Raw genomic sequence first — 11849 nt, 5'->3', positions numbered from 1 at the left:
TGTAAGTTCACTCTCTTGAATAAATGTAATTTCTATCAACGATAATTCTGATAATAAAATCGATTTAATAATAAAGGTAATGTGACTCACACTTTCGAATAAGTTTTGTAGAAATTACATTAAAAGATTACATAATTAAGAATCGAAACACACGTATTGAATAATAATGACATGACGCTATTCAATACAATAGATACGATTCATTGTGGTACTGTATACCACCGAAGTCGCAGAAAGTATTACTATTCGTATTGATGAGAAGTAGTTACCAAATGGAATTTAGTTGCGCTGGTTTATTCATTCCGTCTAACGAAGGCTTTGCCAAGGTAATCAACTGTTTTACATTCTATCAAATGTGATGTCTTAATTCTCAGATTAAATGAACATTTGTTTCAGATGATGAGCACATCATTTTCGTATTTTACTGCAATCACCTCGGTTCAGTAGGAAACCTAGAAATATTGGACGACAATGCTGATCACTGTTTAGGAGAAAGAATATGTATCATGCGTGTACAAAATTAATTGTTATAGTATATTTTCACATTCTTTTTCTGCATTGTATGTAAATATGTGTACACACTGTACCGTTAAATCTGGAATAAAGAAAGTGATAAAACTACACAAGTGGTATCTACTGATAATTTCATATGGAGTTCGTCGATGTAGCAACTATTTAGTTTACCATTCATAACACAGAGTGTCGTTTTCTAAAGTTTGTCGACACCTTGAATCTTGTGTTTTCTAGCAACAGGCATCACTCAAGAATTCTAATTTCAGGCGATTGTTTCATGCAATGTTGGTGAGACAAAATATCGCAAATGGCGATCTTATGGGACGTTTCTCTACTGATCACGTCGTCTATACTCATAGACGAGTATAAAATTTATGTTACTGCCAACCTGTGATCATGTCTTAAGATGCTCACGTCCGCATGTTTCGATTCTGACTAAAAGTATCCATGGGAGAAATTACTGTATTGACTAGGGCTGTGAACAACGTCGAACGCGCGCGCGCGCGTATCGATCCACGCTTTTCTTATAATTACTAGAACTTTTGAACGTTCATTCGGCGTTAAAAGTAAACATCGTGTTGGAGGCGGAATGCGCGTTACGCGATGAAGTTTCGGTGAAAAGTTTTATTACGCGAAGCGTTACACTCTTTCGATCGTCCAATTTACGTCAGTGGTACGTGAAAGATGTCATGCCAGCGCTTCTGGCGTCGATCCTGCATCTAATAGAGAATTCCATCAAGTATCAGCCGTTATAAGCAGGTTGTGCTGTCCATGTCTCGTACAATGCAGCTGAAGAGAGCAACTGTCAGCGTTAACAGTCACGACGCGTGTTTCTTTTGGACGGCCGTGGCGGGCCTCTATCCAGCTGAACAAAATTCGGAGCGAGTATTCTCCAACTTACACTACAAAGATCTGCTTCGAACTGAGGGTTTCTAATTGTTGAAGGTTGTCCATGCGAGGGACATAATATTTTAAATTTTGGTATTACATTGTTGTATGATGGGCTGCGTCGCATCTGGCGAGAAAGTGCGACGACTGTCTACCTGGACAAGATGTCCTTAAACAGTAGACAAGCGTAGATCCGCATTTCTCTGCGCATATGGTCTATTCGCACTGCGTTGCCATTTTTGAGGCTCCTACGACCAAAAATTTTGTTCTTTTGTTAGTTGCCTGCGGACGAGCGAGGCATGTGGTTGTGCCTACCGTTGCTTCCGAACCATCACCCTTTTTTTCTTTAAATAGCTTTCTCATTAAAATTAATTCTGTTACAATTATTTACGTTGCCTGTAAATATTCAACACTAATTTTGAATGTCGTTCAAGGATACATCAAAGTTTGAAGAAGCGAATTATGTTTCTGTGAACATGCTCGAATGGGAGGGGAAACGAAAAAGCTATCAAACGCTTCATTTGACAACAAGGACACGGAAGATGCACTAAAATTGCTGCTTATACAGAACGTAGCAAATATGCACAATTATTTTTTCTGTATATGGAATTTATCCCGTTTGGTTTCATCCCCCAACTCAGGGAACATAATCAACAGAAGTATATTTCTGATCGGTAAGTTCTATACTTGAATATTTATCTTGAAGGAAAAATAGACAAAAAATTGTGATATGAATTTTTTTCAGGTGTTTGAAATATTTCGGATTTTTGGAAAAATTGGACACTCATAGCGTCGACTGTAGCCAATGAATGAATGCGATTTGCTACTTTCAACGGAAGATGATAAGTGGCTGCGTTTCAAGGCGCATACAAGAAGGAGGCGAACGGAGATGCTTTTGTTCGTGGAGCAAGGAATACGAGGCGAGTTGGGTCAATATTCGAATCCTTAAGCGCGCACGAGTAACAAGTATCTGCCGATGTACAATTGTCCAAACCACCCACGTATCTAATGTATTTCGACGTTAATAATTTGTATGGTTGGACCATGTCGCAACCTTTGCCGCACAGAGTTTTCTGATGCAAGTAATCTTAACATCGATTCTGCATCGATCGACAGGCCCATCGGGTACATTTTAAAGGTCGGCTTGGGGAGTATCCGCGCGAAATTCAAGATTCTTATGCGGATCTCCTGTTTTATCCGAATCATGCTGGTCGAGGACGTCTCAAAAAAAGTTGATATTTTCAGCGATGTCTGAAGAATAATTTAAAATTGAAGAAAATCTACCATATTCTAGAATTTGAGCAATCGTATTGGCTATGGGATTACAACGATTTAAACACGAGATTGCGCGCCAATACGATGGAGAACGTACGAAACCCCGCGAACGTAAAATTGTTTTCGCGATGTGACTCGCATTAATATTCGGACACCATATTGTTAGAAGAATTATTGCTCCTTTTTATTGTTTGTGATAGTATTAGTGAATCAATTGTTTTCTCATATAATAAAGCACTTCCTAAAATAAGTAGAAACATAAATTTTGTTTATTTATTGCACATGTACTTTTGTATAATAAGCGTTAAACAAGATTTAACGTCGCAAAGATATTCGGACACATCTTAGATGCTAGAGTAAAATACTGTACTACATTGACGACGACGCTAACACACATTGTTTATAAACAAATTTTATAAACAAATAAAAATTCGTTGTGAGAACTTTGTACCACAGAAATTATTGGTGATATCAGACGCTTTGCTTGGGAAAATGGGACGAAAAGGAAGAACTCTTTTGAAATCCGACAATTGGTTATTTATCACAAGGAAAAGGGACAATCATACAGATATATAGCCAAATTATTAAATATAAGCAAGAGTAGTGTGGCAGATATTACACGTCGGTACATTTGTGAGGATTGAATCGATTTAATCCCTCAAAAAGGTCGTCCAAAATTATTAGATTCTCGCGACTAACGCAAGATAATAAGAAAAATAAAGAAAAATTCTGAACATAGTGCTACAAAATTAACAAAGGAGTTATTTGTAGAATTTGGGAAGAAAATACATCGGGACAGTGCGACGGGTATTAAAAACTTATGATTACAACAAAAGAGTTCCTCGTAGAAAGCAATACGTAAATGAAGCAAATCGCAAGAAAAGATTGAGTTTTGCAAAAGAATATTTTTGCAAAGACAACTGATTGTGGAATGATGTAACATTTTCGGATAAAAGCAAATTTTATCTTTACGCGGATCCGACAGTCAAAAAATTATGTGGTGTGAAGTAAATACAGAATTAAACATTTCAAATTTAAGACCGACAGTGAAACACGGTGATAGGAGTGTAACAGTGTGGGGTTATATCTCGTCCGTAGGTATAGGTGAACTAGTTTTTATTGATGCTATTATGGACAGAATGAAGAATTTGGACTTTTTTTTTTAATTTAATTACAAATCTTATAAATATAGATATACGTACAGTTTTAAGTTTTATCAGTACAGTGATCCTAAATACAAGGTCAGAATTGTACAGGAATATTTATTATATAATTGTCCAAAAGTTCTCAATTGTCCATCCTCCTCCTCAATCGCCTGATTTAAATCCAATTGAAAATTTATGGAATCAATTGGACCACAAAATTCGTACGACACCTACAAGGACAACAACAGAGATAAAACAACGTTTTCGTCAACCGACAAAATATTAATATTATGATAATATGATTAAAAAGTTTTTCATTTTATATAAAATTAATGTAATTCATTCACTGTCCGAATATTTTTGCGACGTTAAATTTTGTCACAATCTTAAATGTGTCAAAAGCACATGTGCAATAAATAAACAAAATTTATGTTTCTACTTACTTTAAGAAGTGCTTTATTATATGAGAAAACAATTGATTCAATAATACTATCATAAACAATAAAAAGGAGCAATAATTTTTCTAACAATATCGTGTCCGAATATTAATGCGAATCGCTGTATGTATTAGATATATCAAAATTACAATTGTACGATTTTCATTATGATTATATGATTCAAAATTTCCAAGAGAAATGCAAGATTTTGTACACGACCACGGACGGGACGCGTACGAGAAAATAAAACGTGACATTTACCTATACGATACTAGCAATTATGACAAAGACAACGTGTACGGTGTTTCGATCGCCAACAACAAAGTATTAGGATTGATGAAAAATGATAATAGCGGTAAATTATGACAGAGTTCGCGAATCTTTGCTCGAAAATATATTCGACTCGGGTGCAGGGCAAAATGAGATTAAAAAGATAAAAAGAATTAGAACCATCGTTACAGTTAAATGCATAAGTTTTGACGACTACTTGAAGTGTCTTCAAAATTATGCGAAAAAATCAGTTAGCAATAAATTGATAATGTCTGTACAGCATCGGGTGTACAGTAATTTCGTCCGGAAATGTCAAATTTTGGGTTACTGTGAACATCACTGTGCAAGTTCTACGCTTATGCAATTCATTGCTACGTCGATGCTAAGAATCAATGGAGTTGATTCCAAATCGCTTTCAAATCGTGACAAATAATTAGAAATAAAAAAGTGAAGTCGTCGATTTTATTCTAGCACTACTATGTATTCACATTAATGTACACCGGCATGTACATTATCATCATTGGCATCAACTACATCCCCCATGCGCACATTAAATTCATTCTTCCTTTGTTTGGTCTTGATTGATTCATGCTTTTGGGTTGAGATCGATTGTACTCTTGTTTTTTTATAGTCCTCGAATAATTTTTTTTGAGATCACGCATGTGTACGTATCTTGGATTTTGCAGAAACGGAAGTAACACGAGTGAAAACGCAACTTTTTCATCTGCCAGGATTTTAATCATCTTCGAGTTATCAGTGGTATTGCTGATTCGCTAACGAGATATGTTTCTGATGCAAGAGAAAAGTTGCATTTTTAATCGCGTGGCTCTCTTTCTTACAAATTTCGACATGGGCACATTTGAGATAGTAGGTTTTGGAAATTATTCTCTTTATTACTAAACAGTGATAATCACGAAATACAGTAATGAAAGACAGAAAGCAGTACGCAATAATTTTCATAATCGCACGCCGAAGTTGGGAACTGTGTTTGTAAGTTGCGTTCGTAATATTATAATTCCGTATCGTTATCCGATATTCGTATTAATGGGAATAAATGTAAAAAAGACATTACATTTATAATCATGTATTTTTTTTATTATGAGGACAAATTACATTTTTGTAACATTAAAGTACAGATGATAAGATTATAGAAGAATTATGCGATGTATTCAGTCCTAATATTCTACATTTATTTTATTTCCTTTTCTATCTAATATATATACCTTCTCCATTAAATACACATCAGCATATTTTGCAGCACGTATCTCATGTTCGTAAAATACATCAACGATTGGTTTATTTTCTGAATTGGTCAAGAGGTTTGTGACGGGATTCGTTCGTTTTACCGTGGTAATCTTAAATATTTCCGTTGATTAGTTTGACGTTTTGGCGGCTGTGAAGTGTCGTTGTCGTGGAAAAGGAGTGGAGTGGGGAGACGTTTCGTCCGGGGCCCGCTAGAGGACTCATCAGTAAGGCTATCCTAGCGAGCCCTTGCCTTAGACGTGAGGGTAGGACGAAGTCTCGGTGTATATATATGGATCGAGGCGGATCGGCTACTAGCGGGAAGAGGAGCCCTCTGCTGGCAGGTCTGGAGGTAGCCGCCACAACGTGTATCATTTGTCGAATACAGTTTTAAATGTGCTGATGCGCACATAGTTGCAAACCTTGAATTTAATAGGACCAACTCCTTGACACACGATGCATAAAAGATGTTTCGCATTTTTACGATTCGATTATTGTAGACTTCTATCGTCGTGGGAAGCTCTCATCGATCGAACGATATCTTCTACTCAACGAGAAGAATTTTTACATGTTGTTCTTCAGCGTACGATTGAATCGTTCTGTGACGGAAGCTTTTATAGTGCTGAACGTGGAATAGTGGTTGATGTTGAGTTTCCATATCAGTTTGCAAATTGTTTAGCATTCTACCATTTTTTTTTAATGTCGATGCGGAAGCTTTGAATACATCGTTGGCACTTTTATATTTCAGAGAGGAACCAGGCATATTTACTAAATGCATCGATTATCATAAAACTGTATGAATATCCTCAATTATCTCTCGCGTACGGCAAAACTTCGACGATATCGGCTTGCCAGAAATCGTCGAGTACGCACGTTCATGATTGTCACTTTATCGGTTTGACTTTAGCGCTATATTACTATGTATTTTATTCATCGTCTGTTCCGCATTTTTCGTCAGCTTCTCGCTAGCCGTTATTTTAGCCAGCATTTCAGACCTCCACCTTGCACTATTCTGTTTCACATCTTTCATCAACTTTTCGTTAGCATTTATCTTTCTACGATGCTCATCATAACCTTTCTTTGAAACGTCATCAACGTACGATTTGATAGTTGCGTCATCGTTTGCTGTTGGATTCGCAACACGAACGATCTTAGTTCCTCGCGCATCGTACAATTTATCAGATGAACATAATAGCATTGTCGTGTACATAATTTTTAAATATCGAATACAGAACCGAAATATCGGACGATGCTTTCGACTCGAACTCACTCGATTGATATAACGTGTCAAATTTATTAATGGACATTTTTTCGTTTCTCAATCCAGTTTTTTTTCTTTTCTATCAACGTCTCGAGTCGTTCTTGTTGTTGCTCGATTTGCTGTATTTTCTGATATATATTATTGAGTCTCTACTCGATATTTTAAAATTTCACCGAACGATCCGACTTCGGTATCTAAATTTCTCGATGACCCGACTAAGACACTGTCTAAATATTCGCTCGCTGAAGGTCCAAGATTGTCGAATTTATGTTGATATACGTAGCGGCGCGTTTTCGGATTTTCAAAATTATTTCGCATCGATGATACCAAAGAAGTATTACCCGAAAGTATTGTGACCAACGGTTCGATAGTTTTTTCGCTGCCATCATCATCACATTGTCGCCGTCATTGTGCGTCATTGCTTCGTCGTGCTTCATCTTCTTCTTGTTCCATTTTCTCTGCACTTTCTTCACAGTGTGTAGCGTTTGCATATTCAACGGCGGATTCGAGATCAGCGTAATATTGTTCACTTCTGAAGCGGTGTTTTGAACCAACTGTTTCAACGGCTTCAAGATCGGTCGTGAATTCGTCTGTATGTTCGTCTCAGTATTCATTTTCCCAACTTTTAGCGCCATATATTTTTTACGCATAGTATCGTTGCTCTTGTCTATTTCTTTGATGATCGCAATTCGCTGTTTTTCATCCGACGACGGCGGTGGTGACATATCGATGAACGATGTTACTTCAACTGCTCTTACCGAACAAACGTGTGTGTAGAGTATGACAAACTTGTTAAATCCGCATCTTTAACGACCACGATTCATAGAGCTGTCTTTGTCGATTACAAGGAATCTATATTAGTTTTGTCAACATCTCGTGCAGAGTGTGTGAAACGTTTTGATCGACATATCGGTATTCACTTGATCCTGATGAGTGTGTCACAGATTCGTTCGGTCTTGTTTGAATAGAATCAACAAATTGGCATTGTCGCAAATTAAGTGCTTACGTACTCTGGTATACGATTGCGCCAGATAGAAACAATGGATGTTCGAATGTCTGTCCATCGCAAAATATTCTCTCATGACATCCTGATCATCGCAAGTAACGTCGTCGAAGGTGAATATCGAATCTGGTGAAGCATCTGCCGGAGATGTTACATCTACGTTGTCCGAGTGGGCAAAGTATCCTATATCCTATTCTACGGATGAGAACACTTTGCTCAAGTATTGGTATTTCGGCTGACGTAACGATTGCGAGTACACATGCACATTTGCAAATCACAGTTCATTCGGACTCTCCAGCAAGCTAATCCTAACGTTTGTTTTATCACATCCTGATGGGCCGCTCACCACGCATCGTGCAGTACCCGGTAACAATGACCTATGTTCTGTGGAATTATCTCGTCGTGGTTGTCGAACATGCAACACATCAGAACCTGGATATTCTTGGATTTCCGTACAAAACGCATGCTCTGTTCTGTTGTGTGAATATTTCTTCTCGAGGTATAAAGTATTGGCTTGGCAAGAAAGTAATTTCAATTTACACCAGTAGATAGTGTTATGTTTGTATTGTCACTCTTCTATTAAGATAATTTTTTTGTTTTCAGATTTGTAGTTGACACTTTTAGATCACTATAGAAACAAATTCTGTGCAGTTTTGTTTACAACTGTTAGTTTGCTATCAATTTTAACATAGAGTGCAGAAATAAACATTTTCGACACATTTCACTTGTTTATTTTCACAAAGGCTGATGCTCGCAATGAAATATGTGAAGTTTATGGCGTTGATTGCTTAACAGAACGCACGTGTTAGAATTCGTTTAAAAAATTTCGTTCTGAAGATTTTTCACTTGAAGATCACTAGCGTTCTGGTCGACCTTCTGAAATTGATGATAATAAAATGAAAGCTATAATTGAATCGAATCGTCATGTTTCTTGTTAAGAACCTCGATGTTTTGATTCCGCATGAATTGAAAGAATTCACTTAGCACAACAAATCAGCATTTGCGATACGCATTTTAAATGTAACTCAATCAATCCTTTTTTGAAACGAATTACCACTGGTGATGAAAAATTGATCGTTTGCAATAATATAATAATCGAAAAAAATCTGGTCCAAGCGAGATAAACCAGCACAAACAATATTGAAAGCTGAATTGCGTCAGGAAAAGATCACGTTGTCAAATTATTGGGACTATGAATGTGTTGTGCATTTTGAGCTGCTTCAAAGCAATCAAACGATCAACTCAGATGTTTACTGCCAACAACTTATTAGTGCTTGGTTGAGAAGTGATGTTGCATCCTCCATATAGACTCGACCTTGCACCATCGGATTATCATTTATTTCGAAGTTTATAAAACTTTTTAAATGATAAAAATTTTAATAATAACGATGGCCTCGAATAGCACTTGGTTGAGTTTTTTGCTCATAAAGACTAGAGATTCTATGAGCGCGGAATCATGAAGTTACCAGAAAGATGGCAAAAAGTCATCGAACAGAATGGAAGATATTTGACTGATTAAAGTTCATTTTTGTATAGAAAAAATTGAAGTTTATTTTACATTAAAATACCGAGATGACTTTCTTGCCAAACCAATATTTATACAAGAACTCGAGCATCATTGATATAAGTCTCTTGGTATTCCAGAGATAGAACGCATCAACCGAGATTAAAACAGGTCACCGCTTTGTAAACCGTTACATATTGGAACAATAGCTTTTTAAACCGTTACATACTGGTAAAAAACAGATTTACTTACAGATAAACTGTATTACCGAATAACTCAGCCAGTACGAAATTGAAACGACGTTTAGCTTGTGGTTGATAACGTTTTGGCAGATCAAGCGCTACAACAAATAACATCGAAAGACATCGTTCGGAGAGAAAGTATTTGCCATGAAAGTTAAAACGAAATTAGATATGGGTCTGGAGAGGAAGAAGAGACAAGAGCAACGTCAAAGAGCAGTCAATGGAAAGAAAAAGAACATCGGCAGTGCCAAAAGAATTCTGCCAATCGCCGAACGCGGCAGGTTTCAATCGCTGCTGTTACCTGCTTTGGGTGCTTTGGGAGTGTTGGCAAGCGGTGCTGCTGGGGTAATCAAAACGAGAAACGATTCAAAAGCTCGTAGGAAACAATTGTAAGAAGCGCAATGATACAATCGCGCCATGGAGGGATCTGAAGAGGGATTGAAGAAAAAAAAGACGAAAGGAAAATGAAGGTAACTCGACGACGGATGTTGAATCGCGTATAGAATATTACCGCTTTTTCGCAGAGTTTCCATGTGCAACGAATTACCGAAAAAGATATGGGTAAACAAGCGAGGAATAGTTAATCTGGATAGCGGTCATGGACCGAGAACACGTTGGGTCGCATATATAAAATACGGATTTTGAAACCTTCGCCCATCGATCAAATCGATTCATTATTTCGGGTCGAACATAGAAATCTTATATAATTGCAAGAATTTTCAAAATTACAACGAAAGTATGTGCGGATAATTGTGAGTAAAATTTCGGCGAGAAACTTTCATATAGATTATGATCGCGCACGCTTTTTATTTCATGCACTCACATACTCCCTTAACGCAAAAATGTCTTACACGTTCATGTTATAGGGACGAAATAGCGTATTAACATCCAAGTATTTCCCGCCTATAGATATGAACAACGTCGAATACGAAGTAGATCTGTTCGATTTGCAAACTTATCAAACGACACCGAACATCAGTTCGAATATCAGGAACAATAAATTGTACTTCGGTGACAAAGACAAGGAGATATGCATTCCTGACGGTTCGTATGATCTGCAGGCGATCTACGCCTACTTGAGGCACGAGATACAGTGATTCGCATTAATATTTGGACACGATATTATTAGAAGAATTATTGCTCCTTTTTATTGTTTATGATAATATTATTGAATCAATTGTTTTCTCATATAATAAAGCACTTCTTAAAGTAAGTAGAAACATAAATTTTGTTTATTTATTGCACATGTTCTTCTGTATAACAAGCGATAAACAAGATTGTGACAAAATTTAACGTTGCAAAAATATTCGGACACAACATCTTATATGCAAGAGTAAAATACTGTACTACATTGACAACGCCGCTAACACACATTGTTTATAAACAAATAAAAATTCGTTGTGAGAACTCGGTACCACAGAAATTATTGGTGATATCAGACGCTTTGCTTGGGAAAATGGGACGAAAAGGAAGAACTCTTTTGAAATCCGACAATTGGTTATTTATCACAAGGAAAAGGGACAATCATACAGATATATAGCCAAATTATTAAATATAAGCAAGAGTAGTGTGGCAGATATTACACGTCGGTACATTTGTGAGGATTGAATCGATTTAATCCCTCAAAAAGGTCGTCCAAAATTATTAGATTCTCGCGACTAACGCAAGATAATAAGAAAAATAAAGAAAAATTCTGAACATAGTGCTACAAAATTAACAAAGGAGTTATTTGTAGAATTTGGGAAGAAAATACATCGGGACAGTGCGACGGGTATTAAAAACTTATGATTACAACAAAAGAGTTCCTCGTAGAAAGCAATACGTAAATGAAGCAAATCGCAAGAAAAGATTGAGTTTTGCAAAAGAATATTTTTGCAAAGACAACTGATTGTGGAATGATGTAACATTTTCGGATAAAAGCAAATTTTATCTTTACGCGGATCCGACAGTCAAAAAATTATGTGGTGTGAAGTAAATACAGAATTAAACATTTCAAATTTAAGACCGACAGTGAAACACGGTGGTAGGAGTGTAATAGTGTGGGGTTCTATCTCGTCTGTAGGTGTAGG

At 36.7% G+C, this 11849-nt stretch overlaps 2 long non-coding RNA genes across 5 annotated transcripts; one reads left to right on the top strand and one right to left on the bottom strand.

The window, feature by feature from the left end:
* Window positions 1-273: 273 nt before the first annotated feature.
* On the bottom strand, window positions 274-1036 carry LOC117218907 (uncharacterized). The gene is made up of 2 exons (XR_004489913.2): window positions 685-1036; window positions 274-595 (listed from the first exon to the last, which is right to left on the bottom strand). It is a non-coding gene; the product is annotated as an uncharacterized LOC117218907 (long non-coding RNA).
* A 198-nt stretch (window positions 1037-1234) lies between these two features.
* On the top strand, window positions 1235-11006 carry LOC143260703 (uncharacterized). Of its 4 annotated transcripts, none has more exons than XR_013034979.1 (3): window positions 1235-2075; window positions 2147-10250; window positions 10305-11006. It is a non-coding gene; the product is annotated as an uncharacterized LOC143260703 (long non-coding RNA). The 4 variants fall into 4 exon arrangements; XR_013034980.1 differs by having other exon boundaries at window positions 2147-10532; window positions 10690-11006; XR_013034978.1 differs by having other exon boundaries at window positions 2147-10532; window positions 10647-11006.
* Window positions 11007-11849: the final 843 nt, after the last annotated feature.

This window comes from Megalopta genalis, chromosome 16, assembly GCF_051020955.1.
Source record: "Megalopta genalis isolate 19385.01 chromosome 16, iyMegGena1_principal, whole genome shotgun sequence".
In the NCBI taxonomy this organism is placed as follows: domain Eukaryota; kingdom Metazoa; phylum Arthropoda; class Insecta; order Hymenoptera; family Halictidae; genus Megalopta; species Megalopta genalis.
The sequence above is the reverse complement of the archived record's forward strand: the minus strand, read 5'-3'. Positions and strand labels throughout refer to the sequence as shown.